The sequence below is a fragment of the Carlito syrichta genome, unplaced genomic scaffold (genome assembly GCF_000164805.1).
Source record: "Carlito syrichta isolate Samal-C Ts95f unplaced genomic scaffold, Tarsius_syrichta-2.0.1 Scaffold301649, whole genome shotgun sequence".
Lineage (NCBI taxonomy): Eukaryota > Metazoa > Chordata > Mammalia > Primates > Tarsiidae > Carlito > Carlito syrichta.
This window is the reverse complement of record NW_007245745.1, coordinates 249,926-267,872: the sequence shown is the minus strand read 5'-3', so window position 1 is coordinate 267,872 and position 17,947 is coordinate 249,926. Positions and strand designations below refer to the sequence as shown.

The following is a 17,947-nucleotide window of genomic DNA, read 5'->3' as shown; positions in this document are numbered from 1 at the left end:
TTCCGCCTCAGCCTTCCAAGAAGCTGGAACTACAAGCGCGCGCTACCATGCCCAGCTAATTTTTTTATTTATTGTAGAGATGAGGTCTCGCCTGCCCAGGCGGGTCTCGAACCCGTGGGCTCAGGCAATCCACTCACCTCAGCCTCCCAAATGCGCGGGATTACAGGCTGAGTCACTGAGCCCGGCTTGAAGGCTTATTTTTAAGCCAAAAGTACTTAGACCTTTTTGAATTTTAAATCGGAGATTCCATAGCTATGACAGATTCAATATGTTTTTAAATTATGCATTGTTGTCTGGAAGAAAAAGTGTCCTACACAGCAGTCTTTTTCTACCACAACATGAAAAAGGACACTTGCAGACTTGACACACTTATATAGACACAGAGAGAAATTGCCAAAACCCAAAAACTATAAAGCAAAATATAAAATAACTGCACATAGATATTTATATTTGCTTACTACCTTCAAGAGTTTAAGGGTTTTTGTTGTCCCTTATAAGAAAACACATTGAAATGCAAGTGAAAATTATCAGGGGGATAATCTTGATTTTAACCCTTTATACTTGGAGACATCTCACGCATCACCTATCAACAACTCAACTGCACTTTTTAATGAAATAGTGAAAAACAAATCACTTCATATTAAATAATAGTATGGTGTTGGAACCACTTGTTTCATTGTAATGTTATTTGGCTTATAATGGAATTTTGAACATTGAGGAATTTATGAACAAAAAAACAATATTTTATATCTTATATTTTTCTAATGTGTGGTGGCATTTAGTAAAACAGTTACCAACATGCATTGCAGGTTCATTGATACATGTTGTGCAATAGCAATTCATTTGACGTCTTCCACCTGGTGTTTTTCTATTCAAGCAGACAATGCAGTCTCATTTTCTTCCTCCCACATTCATAATATGTAATTTATTGTCCAGTCTGTTCAAAGATGATGTGGAAGGATGCACTCGTGATCTTTGAAAACCACTTCTCCACTGATCAGAAGCTTGACAAACTTCAAATGGGACATAGGTTTTTTCACTGTTTTTGAATGGAAAACTTCACACATACATATTTGAAAAATTTGTGCTTGCACAAGTTTGCCCTGTATAATCACCAGCCATGTCTTTACGTCCCCTCTACGTCCCTGAGAGGGGATATCCCAGTGCAAAGGGTTAATTTTTAGGTAACTTCATTTGCAAACATTATTTCAACTAATTACTTAACCACTTATTATTCCTTGTGACGCACCTCACAATCACTTATACTCAGACATTATGGTCCACAACCACCCATTATAGGCAAGGCAAAAGAGGTTTCAGTATGCACATTGTCTAAGGAATTTTTTCTTTTGCGGACTTGTTGGTTCCAGTCCATTCAAAGGTTTTCTGCAGCTCTTTTCCAGTTCTATCTTAATTTCTACATTACTCTAGAAAAGTTATAAGCACTTGTATATCAGGCACAATAGTAGATGCTTAATTTGTATAGCCTCATTTAATCTTCATGATACCCGTGTCCCATATAGCCATCCGTCCATTTTAACAAGCATAAACAGAAGGTGAGATTAAGTAACTTGAGCTTACCCAAGATTGTAAGTAATGTCTGTTAAGACTCCAAAGCCCTTGACCCTTCCTCAGGTTTCTCTATATAGTCTCCCAAGATACTAATACTCTCTAAATTCGAAAGGAGAAAATTAAGAGGAAAACAAGGGGGACAAGGAAAAGGGATTGTGCTTTCTCTGAAAAGCATGTCTACTGCCAGGCCTGCATCCAACTCTACAAGTATGTTTTATCTTTTTGTCATTAGAAATCATCACTATGAGCATTATTGAAATGTAAAACATATCATGTCATGCATTGCTTAAAAATGTCCAGAGACCAGGATGAAGATCAAAATACTTCTCTGATGATCTATAAGACCCTCAAACACCCAATTGCAGCCTCATCTTGTGGCTACCCCACCCAAAGCTTGTTCAATCTGTCTTGTTGTTCCTTCAAAAGGTACTCTCTCATGCTACCTGTGGTCTCTGCACAAGCAGTCTGCTTAGTTTTACTGATTCACCAGCTCTCAAGTACTCTTATTCTAGGCTCTCAGACCCAGCTGCACTCTTCTTTCATAGCACCCCTATGATGATTTCTCTTCCTACTGAAATATGAAGACTCCATCCACAAAGGCAGAAACTTTTGCTCATCACTGAATCCCAAGGCTTCACTGGCACACAGTATGTGTTTCACTCTGAAGGTCCTCTAACAAAAATACCATAGACGAGGTGGAGATTGAGAAGTCTACAATCAAGGCACAGGCAGATTCAGTGTTCAGTGAGGGCCTGCTTCCTGGTTCACAGACATCTGTCTTCTTACGGTACCCTCACATGGCAGAAAGAGCAAAGTAGGTCTCTGGGATCTCTCTTATAAAAGCATAATTCCATGTATAAGGATGCCACTCTCATGATCCAATCACCTTCCAATGGTCCTACCTCCTAATACCATCATATGGGAGGGTTAGGTTTCAACATGAATTTGAAGGGATGGAGGGGACACAAACATACTGTCTATAGCTGTCCTCAAAACTGAAATAGGGGAGTGAAATTCAGTAAAAACACCTTCCATCTCCATCAATTCCTCTTTTTTAATGAGGTGTCCAATGTTATCTTGTCTACTCACACTCACACCACTCTAACCTACATTCCTATTTAAACAGCATCCTGGCTAGTCCCCATACTACCATACCAATCTGTTTGCATATTAATGCTGAATTAATCTCTCAACACTTTCAGCCTCTAAAAACTTTAATAGATTCTCCCCTCCACCCGTTTACATATTCAAGGTCATTTACAATCAGACTTGTCTTTACCAACTTTGTCTCTCATTACTCAATTTCAATACTATTGCAGCCAAGTTAATATACCTCAAATTTTAGTGAAATTTTCCTTATTAAGAGTGATAGTAATTAGTAACATTTGAGTGTTTATTCTAGTAAATACTATTCTAGTCAAGTTATTTAATCCTCAGAACAATCCTACTATGAGCCCCATTTTATGAGTTAAAGAAACCAAGGCAGAGAGAATAGGCTGCCTGAGTGGAAGATTCAGGATTTGAACCCAGGCAGTACAAGTTCTAGTGTCCTATAGTTTTAACCATCATACCACACATTAATGCCAGAAAATAAAAGGAAAAAAACTACCACTAATCCCACCATATCGCTACTCCCCAAGATAAACTATATCAAAACGTTTATGAAACAGAAACAATGTTTTATAAGAATTGGATTTTTGCCAGGCTCGGTGGCTCAGCCTGTAATCCCACGCTTTGGGAGGCTGAGGTGAGTGGATTGCCTGAGCCTGCGGGTTCAAGACCCGCCTGGGCAACTTGGCGAGACCTCATCTCTACAATAAAAATCAAAAAATTAGCCGGGCATGGTAGCACGCGCCTGTAGTTCCAGCTACTTGGAAGGCTAAGGTGGAAGGATCGCCAGAGCCCAGCAGGTCGAGGCTGCGGTGACCAGGAGCATGCCACTGCACTCCAGTCTGGGTGACAGAGTGAGACTCCAACTCAAAAAAAAAAAAAAAAAGAATTGGATTTTTCACTTAATTAAAAATTAATTAATTTGGATTCCTCCATGTTAAGTATCCTTCATCATTGTTAATGGCTACATACTAAGGCATTTAGCTGCATTCCTAAAAAAAATATGGTATAATAAAAAATCATGTTACAACAATTAACTGGGCATGTTAGTGGATGCCTGTGGTCCCAGGTACTCAGGAAGCTGAGTCAGGAGGATCGTTTGAGCCCAGAAGTTCAAGGTCAGCCTGGGCAAGACCTCTTCTCTCTGGGGGTAAAAAAAAAAAAAAGGATAGACAGAGAAAGAGAGATAGAGAGACATTCACCGTTATCAACCTAAAAATCCCTAAGAAATTTTAAAATATAGCCTTTGCTCAAGGGCAAAAGCTTTACTTTTCTTAGCTCCTCCAGCACTGCCATTAGCATTATTCGCACAGAACTTATCATTTTTATCACATATTGTGATGATAAATTATACAAAAAACCAGTCAAGGCAACTATATTACACGCACAGGCCCTATAAGTGTGATGCTAGTTCTAGACAGCTTTACATCCAATCAATAATTCAAGTTAATGCAAATGAAGATGTCCAATTAATCTTTGTTAAATTCAAATATTGCTTGAGCTAAACGCCTGTATTTTATTTTCTTTTTTTAATGATTACTAGAAGATTTATTTAAGCAAGAATACATATAGTCGTTATTGCCAGACTTAATATGAGATGTTAAATGTACGATCCAACTTCCCATCTTGGATTAAGTTTTTCTTTCTTATCCCTATCAGTTTTGAAAATATAATACCAGAAGAGAAGGGGCCCAAATCCACACACAACTCCTAGGAGTGAGTTCCTGGGAGTGGGTCTGAAATTGGGATAGACATTTCTGACCTTGCATAGGTCCAATGAAGCAAGGCACGATCTTCAATAAGCCCTCGGCAGTTAGGGTCGTTGTACTGAAGCAGGTACTCCCATTTAAGCCATGATCTTATGGCCAACTGCTCAGCTTGCGCCTTCTGGGTTTCCAGAGATATTTCGTATTTGGCCAGGTCGAGGGCAGAGTGGCCAGGTATGACGGAGTATACTTGGGAAACGACATCTTGGTGCCCAGCGCACAATTGTATTTTATTTTCAACACTATTAAAACACACACATACTCACAGACCCCTAATTTTTGTCACTTAATCACTGCGTATATCCAGATCTACTTCCTATGGAAAACTTCCTAGAAGTTACTACAACAGAACTGCATCCTACGTTTGAAATTCTTTGTAGCAGCAGAAATTTATTCATTCAGAAATGCTCAGTAATTGGCTACTCTTATTTAAACCTCCACATCGCACGTCTGTGAAGTTGTATGTACACAATTATTTATATGTACATAAAAGCTCCACTAAACTTTAGCATCCTTTCCAAGGCATTCTCAAACACAAATTTTCAAGTGGCTGTAGGCAATTTGAGTAATTTTAAAATAAAAATAACTTCTGAAATGGTGCCATTAGAAGCTCTGTAGATGCTTCTCCCCAGTGAAACAACCATAACTGGTGAAATTATTTTTAAAAAAACAAAAACATTAAAAGCCTTCTGGAAATTGTCCTAAGGGTATATAGCAAATGAAGAAATATTTATTCAAGAAAACCTACTATGTCTCAGTAAGAACAGTTCATGGCATATGAGCCAGCTCCGCAGGACAGAAGTTCCATTCCAGTCGAATACAACCAAAAACACACCTCCCCTTCCCCTCCCTCAGTTCCCAGTTGATATCTCCCCAGGAGGGGAAGGCAGCCAGCATTTCTCATCACCCCCAACTCTGAGTTGCAGAAGCTCTAATGCAGGCAAGAATAACTGAGAAGTCTAAGCTCTTTTCTTCCATCTAGGCCTGGCTTGTGAGGCAGACGCTCAAGCCCAGATGCAGCAAGCAAGAATAGTGCAGTCCTAATGGCCCTCACCCTACCTCACTCACAGGGTCAAAGTTCCATGACAGGAGAGACAAGCTGAGAAGACCAGAGGCTGCTGCCCCCACCCAGCATCCTGCTCAAGAAACGAGGTGTCACTCTGAGAGAAGTGAGCCACTGTGCAGCAAGTTCAGGAGTGGTTTTGTGCAGGGGAAAAAGCAGGCCATAAGAACAGAGAGCTCTAAATTCTCTTAAAGTGAACTGGCTTTATTTGGAGAAGAATATGGGCAAGTTCAAGGCTGAGGGTGTGTTAGAAAACAAGAGAGACCAGGGAAACTATGGCAATAAGCAATTATTAAGAGACCCATAGTTCTATGAAAGCAATATGTTAAACCATTCAACTAGCGACATGTGGAAAAAGAGCTAAGTACCTTCCTCGGACTCTGCCCTCGGACACTGGCTTCAAAGATGACCCCAGAAAGCGTGAGAATGTAATTGGATCAGACTGTGGGGCAATGTATGTCCCAAAGCATCATCTGAAACATTGAGCAGACAGCCAGCAATCATTAGAGGCTAACATTTGCATGTGATATGGGGGGGGTGGGGGCGGCGCGGCACTTTAACAGAGAGATCACAGAAACTCACAAAACGTAAGAAAATAATTTACAAATCATCTATCTAATAAGGAACTTGTAGCTAGAAAATACAAATAACTCATGTAACTCAACAATAAAAAGAAAGACAATTCAATTGAAAAAAATGGGCAAAGGATCTGAATAGGCATTTGTGCAAAGATGAGTTACAAACGGTCAATAAGCATGGGAAAAGACACACCATTAGCCATCATGGAAATGCAAACCATAATCACAATGAGATATCACTTCACACCCACTAAAATGGCTATAATCAAAAAGACAGATAATAACAAGTGTTGGCAAGAATGGGGAGAAATTAGACACCTTGTGTATTGCTGGTGAGAACCTAAACTGGTGCAGCTGCTGTGGAAAACGCTATGGTGATTCCCCAAAAAGTTACACAGAATTTATGTATGATACACACAACAATTCCACTTCCACCCAACTGAAAGGACTTAAATACTTGTACATCTATGTTCACAACCTTATTCACAACAGCCAAAATGTGAAGCACATGTTTCCATCAATGGAATATTATTCAGCTTTAAAAAGAAAGGAAAATGACACACTACAACATGGATAAACCTTAAGAGTACTATGTTAACTGAAATAAGCCAGTCAAAAAAGGACACATATTGTATGAATACACTTATAGGAAGTACCTAGAGTCCTCAAATTCATAGAGACAGCAGAATGGTGGTAGCCAGCACCCCCCCCTTAATGTTTTACACCCACAAGTAACAGAAGCTGAATGCAGCATGGGGCTGGGAGCTATAGGTCTGGGCCAGATGCCCATTATCCCCCTATTCTTCTTGGCTTACTCTAGCCACATGCTCAGTCTCAGAAGTACTTATGCAGTTCCACCTGATTTTTAGCCTTGTCTCCCTCTCAGTAACCTCAACCATTCCTTACACCTCCCTACTTCCATCAGGCTTTTTTCCAAGTCCTATAATTACAACACTATGTTAAGAATTTAGGATCTTTTTAAAAGCAGTGCTGTTTATCAGGATGTTTATTGTTTTGTTAGTGCTCTAATTACAAAGTAATGTAACTTTTGAGTGATCAGTTTGCTCTCAATCCCCTTTTCCCCTATAAATCCTGGGTTTTTTTGGGGGGAGTACATGAATTTGTAGGACATGAGGTTTTTCAGCAATGCATATGCTGCAATATGACAGGCCAACAGATGATGTTCAATCTCCAAGTATCATTTTTTTTCTCTCAAAATGGTTAATACTTCCAGAGATTGTTGGAAAGCTTTAATAGGAGAATGTATGTAAAGTGCCAGGCACACAGAGGGATCCAGTAAAGAGTAGGTGTTTTAACAGGTGCTGGTTATTTCTCTCTTAAAATGTTAATTAGATTATTACATACACTTGGCAGTTCTTATTTTTAAAACTTCAGAGGCTTCCTATGAAAATGGCCTCTAGAGCTGCTCGGAGGAAAAAGATTCTCCCAATTATAAATTGTTAGAATTTTTCTGCTCTTGATAAATGTAAGACAGTTGCTTAGGTTGATTTTTAAAATAAATAGCCTCAACAGTTTTACAATGTAGTTGTTTTTATTATTCCATTATATTAACACAGAAGCCTGCAATATTTTAAAATTTTGTCCTACCTTTAAAAAAGTTTCACGTTAAAGACATCGTTTACCTTACCCTCTACCTCTATAAGAATTCACAGCAGCCGGGCTCGGTGGTTCAGCCTGTAATCCCGCGCCTTTGGGAGGCTGAGGTGAGTGGATTGCCTGAGCCCGCGGGTTCGAGACCCGCCTGGGCAACTTGGTGAGACCTCATCTCTACAATAAATCAAAAAATTAGCCGGTCGTGGTAGCACGCACCTGTAATTCCAGCTACTCAGAAGGCTGAGGCGGAAGGATCGCCGGAGCCCAGCAGGCGAGGCTGCGGTGGCCGGGAGCGGCCGCTGCACTCCAGTCTGGGTGACAGAGTGAGACTCCAACTCAAAAAAAAAAAAAAAAAAAAAAAAAGAAAGAAATCACAGCACAGTATCCTTATCAGAATTTGTACTGGTTCTGAAGAAAACATGACAATAGGGAAATTAAAGAAACTAGTAACAAAACGACAAAATTATGTGGTGCTACACCACTAATTATCTGTTGGATGAAAGAATGGACAAATGAACCACCCTTTTAGGTAGAAATATTGACTTTTCTATTTAATAAACAGAATCTACTAAAACTTGAATTGCAGGCCCAATTCCAGTCATCTGACACCAACTGCTAAGTTTCTATCAACAATACTAAACTGGCTCAAGTTTGCTAATTCTAGTTCTACCCTAACAGAAATTTTAAAAACTAATTTTATCATTTTCTATTTCAATGTTGCTTAAGTATATGCAGAAAGAAATTAGGATTAAACATCTTATGCTTATTGCTCTTATGTAACTGTAAAACCAAAATAAGTTTATAAACTAAATACAAATAGAACTAGTAATATAATATGACAGATGGCAGTATACTACTAAATGTTAAGGCATGGGGTCCTTTGAGTTATGCATAAGTATACCATCACCATCATATGCCATGTGAGACTTAGCTTTTCCTACCTCTACGTGAATTATTACACCACTCTGTACACATGGTGTGCTATCACATCATTTGCCTTTGATACCAACACATTATTCATGCATTAAAGTCTGCCTCTGTTGTTCTCATTATCCCATAAATCTGATGGTATAACTGAGCACCAAGTGATAAAAACACAAAGGTGCCGGGCTCGGTGGCTCAACCTGTAATCCCGTGCCTTTGGGAGGCTGAGGTGAGTGGATTGCCTGAGCCCGCAGGTTCGAGACCCGCCTGGGCAGTGAGACCTCATCTCTACAATAAATCAAAAAAATCAGCCAGGCGTGGTAGCGCATGCCTGTAATTCTGGCTCCTTGGAAGGCTGAGGCAGAAGGATCGCCGGAGCCCAGCAGGTCGAGGCTGCGGTGGCCAGGAGTGGCCACTGCACTCCAGTCTGGGCGACAGAGTGAGACTCCAACTCAAAAAAAAAAAAACCACAAAGTTAACCTAAATATTGTAATAACATGACAGTTCTTAATCATGAGGCAATCACCCCAGGTAGTCTAAAATACGTGTACTAACATTGAAGAATGTCATTAAAATGAAAACAAACTTGTTTGAAAAACACTGTTTTAACTTGAACACAAAAGGGCACCAACGAGATACTTAGAAGGTTAGAACCTTGCAGGAAATAGGTGAGAGGTGCTGAACAAATAATAAGATTTGGAAATTAACTGTTCCAAATGTAGAAAATTCTACACCTAATCTCCACTTAGACATTCTGTTACAACATTGTGAAGCCCACTGCTGTCAGCAGAAGGGTATTTTTCTTTCTTATAGTGAGTCAAAAATCTATTTCCCTTTCCATTGATACCTACTGACTACAGTTCTGCCTCCTGGAACAAAAAGTTAATACTCACCATTTACTATATTATAAGCTCTCAAGATACTGAGACTTATGGACAGCATAATACCTTCAGTTCTCTTTTCAAGAGAAAAATATATTTCTGCTTAAATGTTCCTTTTGTATCCTTACAAAGGGTTCAAGGTCCCAATAAATTCCAATCCCCAAACAAATCAGTCATTAAACGAGCAACGTTGATTTATAACAATAGACACAAGTCATATATCAAATGTCACAGAAGATATAGCTTACTTATCAGTCTACTCTTTGTTGAAATGATAGGCTAAGATAAACAGCTCAAGGTTATGTGTTAATAGCTTTTACCAAACTTTCTTAAAATTAATACTTTTTAAGCTGGGTGCAGTGGCTCACACCTGCAATTCCAGCAGCACTTTGGGAAGCAGGAGGATTGCCAGCCTGGGTAACAAAGTGAGAACTTATCTCTACCCCCACCCCCCAAAAAATAAATAATTTTTTAAAAGTAGCCAGGTATGGTGGTGGCATAGGCCCAGCCGCAGGGAGGGGAACTTTCTCTACTCTCTCAATAAGTAAATAAATAATTTTTTAGAAGTAGCCAGGTGGCCGGGCTCAGTGGCTCAACCTGTAATCCCAGCACTTTGGGAGGCCAAGGCAAGTGGAATGCCTGAGTCCAACGGGTTCCAGATCCACCCAGGCAACTTGGCAAGACCTCGTCTCTACAATAAATCAAAAAAATTAGCTGGGCGTGGTAGCGCAAGCCTGTAGTTCCGGCTACTTGGAAGACTGAGGCAGAAGGATCACTGGAGCCCAACAGGTCAAGGCTGCAGTGGCTGAAAGCGTGCCACTGCACTCCAGTCTGGGCGACAGAGTGAGATTCCAATTCAAAAAAAAGTTAGCCAGGTGTGGTGGTGGTGTAGCCCCAGCTGCAGGGAAGGGGGTTTTGGGGAGGAGTGCTGCTATGGCAGAAAGATCACCCAAGCCCATGAGGTTGTGATCATGCCACTGCACTCTAGCCTGGACAGAGTGAGACTCCAACTCAATATATATAATCCTTTAATGATCCAACCTCTAGAAGTTACTAATCCAATCATGAAATGCTAATCCAACACACTGAAAACAAAGCCCTCATTTTGTTTACTCAACATTTTAGATAAGGCAGGTTATTAATAATTAACTTTTTTTTGTTTTTTGGGGGTTTTTTTGAGTTGGAGTCTCACTCTGTCACCCAGACTGGAGTGCAGTGGCTGCTTCCAGCCACTGCAGCCTCAACCTGCTGGGCTCCGGCGATCCTTCCGCCTCAGCCTTTCGAGTAGCCGGAATTACAGGCGCGTGCTACCACGCCCAGCTAGTTTTTGATTTATTGTAGAGATGAGGTCTCGAACCCGCAGGCTCAAGCAATCCACTCACTTCAGTCTCCCAAAGCGCAGGATTACAGGCTGAGCCACCGAGCCTGGCCGATAATTAACTTTTTTTAATGTGCCTCCAGTGGGTGATTGTTTTGCCTGGATCTTCCACAACTACATTGGTTAAGTCACAAATGTAAAGAATTTGAAAAAGGAAACCAATCAATTCCTTTTAGTCAATGACATTACCTTAATTATATTTTAAATTACCTGTAACAGTTTTTTAAATAACAGTCTTGAGATTTAATTCACAAACTACACAAAATCATCCATTTAAAGTGTAGTGTACAATTCAGAGCCAGGCATGGTGGCTCATGCCAGTAATCTCAGCTACCTGGAAGGTTGAGGTGGGAGAATCACTTAATGCCAGGAGTTTGAGACCAGCCAGGGCAACATAGGGAGACCCCATCTCTCAAAAAAAAAAAGCTCTTTTTTTTGTTTGTTTTGTTTTTTTTGAGTTGGAGTCTCACTCTGTCGCCCAGACTGGAGTGCAGTGGCCGCTCCCAGCCACTGCAGCCTCAACCTGCTGGGCTCCGGCGATCCTTCCGCCTCAGTCTTCCAAGTAGCTGGAACTACAGGCGCGCACTACCACACCCGGCTCATTTTGATTTATTGTAGAGATGAGGTCTCGCCAAGTTGCCCAGGCGGGTCTTGAACCCGCAGGCTCAGGCAATCCACTCACCTCAGCCTCCCAAAGGCAGGGGATTACAGGCTGAGCCACCAGCCCGGCTTAAAAATGCTTTTTTAATTAGCCAGGTATAGTGAAGCTTGCCTGTAGTTCCAGCTACCTGGGAGGATCACTTGAACCCAGGTGTTGGAGGCTACAGTGAGCTATGATCGCACCACTGCACTCCAACTCTGAACAACAGAGTAAGACCCCCATCTCTAAAAATAGTAAATTAATTTTTTAACTGAACAATTCAATGGTTTCAGTATATTCACAGAGGTATACAATTATCACCAAAATCAATTTCAGGATATTTTCATCACTCTCAAAAGAAACACCATACCCATTAGTTGCTATTACTCCCCATTCTCTCCACCTTCCCACCTCAGCCTCAAGCTAATCTATTTCCAATCTCTACAGATTTGCCTACTCTGGACATTTCATATAAATGGTATCATAAAATATAAGATCATTTGTGACTAGTTTCACTAAAGCATAATGTTTTCAAAGTTCATCTAAGCATGTCAAAACACTTCATTTCTTTTTATTGTCAAATAATATTCATTGTATGGTATAAATTTTATTTATGTATTCATCACTCGATGGACATTAGGATTGTTTGTTTTATACATATAAATTTACATATATAAATCCTCTAAAGTTTTTAGGCCTTTGTGCAATTAATCCTAAAGGTTCAAACACTCAAAATAACACCATGAAAGCTAATACTCAAATCAAAACAGAAAAATCAAAAGTGGAAGTTATACCAAGTTACTGAAAATAAATTTTTAAAGAATGCAATGTTAAAGCAAAAATGAAAACTTAACACTAAAATTTTTAAATGTAGTGCACAAAATACCAAAAATAATTTTTTAATGCAATTATAGTACTTTCTCCCCCTAATTATATTATGGAGACACTATCATTAAATAGACCAGAGGTCAATTTTTTTAAAGAGTTATCACATATAGAAGAAGTGCTAAAGGCAAGTGATCCTCATCTTTAAAATGGAGGAGTCACATGCTAAGGGTGCCCCTAGCTATATTCTATGAAAGAGCAAATAACGCCTGTATGCCATTGGAAAAAGAATGCACATAATAAGGGAAAAAATGCTAACAAACTAAGACAAAGAAAACAAGATCAAAATAGCTTATATGCAGTGCTGAGTTCATTCACTCAGATATTGTATCTCAGATGTTATATAGTGTGGTGGTTAAGAGTACAGACTGGAGATAAACTGCCTTAGTTTGAATTCCTGTTCTGCCACTTAAGTAGGTATACAAGCTATACACGTTCCTCAACATCTTTGCTTTGGTTTTCTTATATATACAATGGAGACGGTAGTACCTACCTCTTAATATAGGCCAGGCACGGAGGCTCACACCTGTAATCCCAGCACTTTGGGAAGCCAAGGCAGAAGGTTTGCTTGAGCCCAGGAGTTAAAGACCAGCCTGGGCAACATAGCAAGACCTCATCTCTAATTTAAAAAAAAAGAACAAAGAATTTATGCATGTGAAGCAATTTCATAGTTTCTCACACAAAAGTACTAAGTGTTAACTACTGTTATCTGTGGGAGGTTTGCAAAGTAGAATAGGAAAGTACCTAAAGACTAAATAAAAATCAGACTGGGATATACTGAAATATTTAACATGAAACACTGTCTGGGATTTGCTTCTAACTGGAAGAAATGGGGGAGGGGATTAGCCAGGAGTTGAAGGTGGTTGATGGGCATATGAAAGTTTATCTACATCTGTATGTATGATATTTTTCCTTAATAAAAAGCTTAGAAGGCTGGGAGCGGTGGCTCAAGCCTGTAATCCCAGCACTTTGGGAGGTCGAGGCGAGAGGATTGCCTGAGCCCAGGGGTTCGAGATCAGTCTGGGCAACTTGGTCTCTACAATTAAAAAAAAAAAAAGAAAGAAATTAGCCGGGCGTGGTGGTTCACGCCTATAGTTCCAGCTACTTGAAAGACTGAGGTAGAAGGATCACCTGAGTCCAGCAGGTCAAGGTTGTGGTGGCCGTGAGCATGCCACTGTGTTCCAGTCTGGGTGATAGACACCTCAACTTCAAAAAAAAAAAAAAAGATTGGAAAGGGGATAAAATAATTTAGATAAGGGCAGAGAATATTAAATGCTTCTCAGAAGAGGTAACATTTGAGCATCTTAAAGGACAAGCAGTAGGCCCCAAGTAAATGTGTGTAGGGATAGGGGAAAGAAGACTAAGGAACAGTAATGCAGTCAATGTAACAGTCCCCATTACCTGTATCAAAAGACCAGCACCAATCACCTCAAGTACCACTGATGGGCATACATAACCTTGTTTCTCCTATCTCTAGCCTTAGGTGTTAAATTTTAACAAAGAAAATTTGGTCTATACAAAAGGTCCACTGAAGACGAAAAAGATATGCAATCATATTAAAACAAATCAAATATCCTTAAAGGTATTCAAGGATATCTCTAATTCTTGCCCATTCTTTTGTGTGTGTGTGTGTTGGAGTCTCACTCTATCGCCCAGGTTGGAGTGCAATGGCATGCTCATGACCACCCCAGCTTCGACCTGCTAGGCTCAGGCGATCCTTCCGCCTCGGCCTTCCAAGTAGCTCAAACTACAGGCATGTGCTACCATGCCCGGCTAATTTTTTTTTTTTCTGACTTATTGTAGAGATGAGGTCTCGAATCCGCAGGCTCAGGCAATCCACTCACCTCGGCCTACCAAAGTGCTAGGATTACAGGCTGAGCCACCAAGCCTGGCATTTTGCCCATTTTTTAAAAACTTCCATTTTATTTTAAAGATGTGGTGTACAAGTCAGGATTAGGTACATGAGTGGTTTACAAGCAGATGAAGTTTGGGCCTCCATCTGAACCTCACTTCACCTGGTTTAGGATCCAGTACCATTAGTGAGGTTAAGTGCCACTACTGTCTATCCCTTTCTTCTAGTATTGTGATAAATGTTTAGAACCCACTTATAAATGAGAACATGTGGTATTCAATTCTTTGTTTCTGTGACAGACTACCTTGCCCATTCCTTAAAACACATTTATACAGGTGGAATTTGGTTAGATAATTAGAGGTCGTGGTAGAAAAAAAATCTATGTAAGAGACAACTTGTTTGTCTTAGTGACAGTAATACCAACTCTGCCTGAAAAAATAGAATAGTAACAAGATTCAATTTCTGCCCTTAAGGAATTCACAAGCCTAGAGTTCCTGCAAAAGAGCAGGACAGTAATTAAATTCTTCAAAATGCATTTCATAAGTGTGAATTTCACACAAAAAAGAATAACTTAAGACATTTATTGGGAAGCAAAATTCCCAAAAAAGTTCTGGACAGTGGAATAGATGTAGAATTGATTAACTTTTACAGGCCGTATTTTAGTGTAAAGCATTAAATCAGTAACAAAGATCTCAAAACATATTCTAAAGCTAAACGTGCATAACTTTTTTAAATTATCCAAAATGTTTAACCCCTTGTCATTAAGAAATCAGTTAAGTTCATTCGGAAAAGTCTCTTATTTCAGAGAATTCACTCAACGAGTGATTTTGAGCTACAAGAGACTTTAAACTGTCTACTGACAAAGCTGCAAATTTTATAGGTAAACAGCAAGAAGGCCAATAAGCATATGAAAATATTATAAACACCATTAGACACAGGCAAATACAAATTAAGCCACCATTAGATATTCCTAAACCACCACTAAAATGGCTAAAATCAAAAGGACTGGAAAGTACCGTTGATAAGGAAGAGTAGCAACACAACCTACATTGCTGGTAGGAATTTAAACTGGTACAACCAACTACTTGGGAAACCTGTCTGGCAGTATGTACTAAAGCTAAACACACACGTACCCCATAAATTAGCAATTCCACTCTCCTGGGTATATACCAATAGATGTGTACAAAAATGCACATAGCAACACCCTATGTACTGGTGAAAACACTGTAAACACTCTCAATGTCCAATAGCAGAATAAATAAAAACCCCTTGTCTTCTCACTTTTTTTTGTTTGGGAAATTATTTTTCATAAAAATACTAGGGTACCCAAAAAAAACCCAAATTATTTTTTGGAGGGCAGGCCCCTGGTAGCACAGGCTTCCCCCACTAAGTGTTCTAGGAACCCATCTGCATCAGTGTACCAGCTAGCATTTGTTGTGAGGTTGCGTTTCACTTCAGTGCTGAGTTCGGCTTCAGTGAATTTTGGGTGGGAGATTCAACGCGTTTGTTCAATTCATGGTGGGTGGTTTACATGAACAACCTGCCCACACCATGCTGAGTGTTCAGCAGTTTTTGACCAATAACTGGCATGACACCCATGCCCCACCCTATTTATCCGATCTCACCCTGATCAACTTTTGTTTCCCTGGATTGAAAAAGTCCTCAAAGAGAAATGTTTTTGCCGTTGTGGAAGAGGTGAAACAAACAAAAAAAAAACAGCAGAAGCACTAAAAGGCATCAAAATTGAGTTCAAAAACTGTTTTGAGCAGTGAAAAAAGCGTCTGGATAGGTGTATTGCATCAAATGAAGAGTACTTCCAAGGTGACTGAGGTTTAAACATTTAAGAATACACCATTTTTGATAAATAAATTCTGGGAGTTTTTTTGGGGGGTGTCCCTTCTATTTACACTGACATGCAATGGATTTTATTATTTTTAAATGCACACAATTGTTTAAATGTCTGCTTTAACTTCTAATACAATAAATATCGGTGGATATAACCCCACATAAACAAAAGGTCTTTGGGGTCCTCAACAATTATTTAAGAGTATAAAAGAGTTCCAAGACCAAGAAGTTTACAAATGACTGGCCTAAGAAATGCAATAAAAATAAGCTTCTTTTGCTAGTTTTCTTACAGTAATGAGGAACAACTTATCAACATTTTCTCTGAAACCATCTGTGCCAGACAAAAATCACTGCTACTATATTTATCTGTGTACTTCCATCTTCAATTCAGAAAAAAGAAATAACTTCTCCCTAAATATTATTTCCTCTAACAGGCTACACCACTTTTTAGCAGCAGTAATGTTCTTAAAGCTTAAGCTACACTTTAGAAAATTTAACCAAACTTTAAGCTCCTCTGCCAACAAAGAAGTTATACCCCCAAGTTATACCACCAAGTCTATGGTGGCTAAGTTCACACTACAAGCTGTTAGCCAAGCACAATTAACCCACAGGATTCTGAATAAAACCCTCCAGACTACCACTGACACAGAAGAAACAAGGGGGAGGAAATATTCAAGTTGTTTTTTAATATTCCTCCATTTATTCTGCCAACCCAACAACTCCTAAACCCATCAAACCCCTTTTCACATTTTCTATTTTCCTTTACTTGAAAATTTCTCTTCTCCAGATGTTTTTTCCCCCCACATCTCCAAGAGTAAGAACAAGATTTAAGAACTTAAAAAAGGTAGCCTTAAGTCTTATCCAACACCTTGTTTTTATACAGTTAGAGTCATGAGGACCCAAGAGGTTAGGAAAGTTATTTAACAGACAGTGGTGTAACTGGAACCAAAACACAGCCCTTCTAACTTCAAGTCCAGCACCCTTCCACTGACTACCCCATTCTCACTTAACACAATCGCCACCAGCAAGTTTTTCACTTTCCTAATACTGAGAGTGGACGAAAATAAACAAAAATCTGAAGCTGGTTGCAAACCTTGGTCATTAAGCACTAGTGAAATGATCTTTTCTAAATTGTCATCTTTTTCACAATACAGCTGAAAGTTACAGATATATCCAGTATTTGCCTCAGATACCACTCTGACTAGCATTCCATCCTTTGTATTTTTGTGCGGATTATAAACCCAAAAAGACAGTCTTCCACGTTGAGGTAAATTCACGTCAGTGGCAACCAGGAACAGAATTTGGAATGACGTAAATTCACAACAGCAGTCACAAAATAGAGTTAAAATATGAAGTTTCAAAACCAAAAAAACCTCCAAAACAGAAAGTAATGAAATTACTGCAACTACATAAACATTAAGATCATTCATCTATTTTTATGTATTCAACTACTTAAAAGCCACAAAATGACTCCTACACAAACCAAGGAGAACCTACAGTTAATGGTCTCTGATGTCACCAGATTCTAGTCCCTTACATGGGGTGAGGTGAAAAATGCAGGTGCTTTGATAATCCACTGTTTAAGTAAAGGAAACACATTGAGAGAATACGTCATTCTACAATTCAGATTCCTACCTTTCAGTTTTTTATTTATTTATTTTTATTTTTTTGAGTTGGAGTCTCACTCTGTCACCCAGACTGGAGTGCAGTGGCCGCTCCCGGTCACCGCAGCCTCGACCTGCTGGGCTCTGGCGATCCTTCCGCCTCAGCCTTCCGAGTAGCTGGAACTATAGGCGCGTGCTACCACACCCGGCTCATTTTGATTTATTGTAGAGGTGA

General features: G+C 39.6%; 1 protein-coding gene and 1 pseudogene across 1 annotated transcript in view; both read right to left on the bottom strand.

Moving 5' to 3' along the window:
* LOC103257349 (probable ubiquitin carboxyl-terminal hydrolase FAF-X) overlaps nucleotides 1–17,947 on the bottom strand; it is a 112,980-nt gene that overhangs the window by 85,000 nt on the left and 10,033 nt on the right.
* On the bottom strand, nucleotides 4,270–4,652 carry LOC103257347 (annotated as a pseudogene).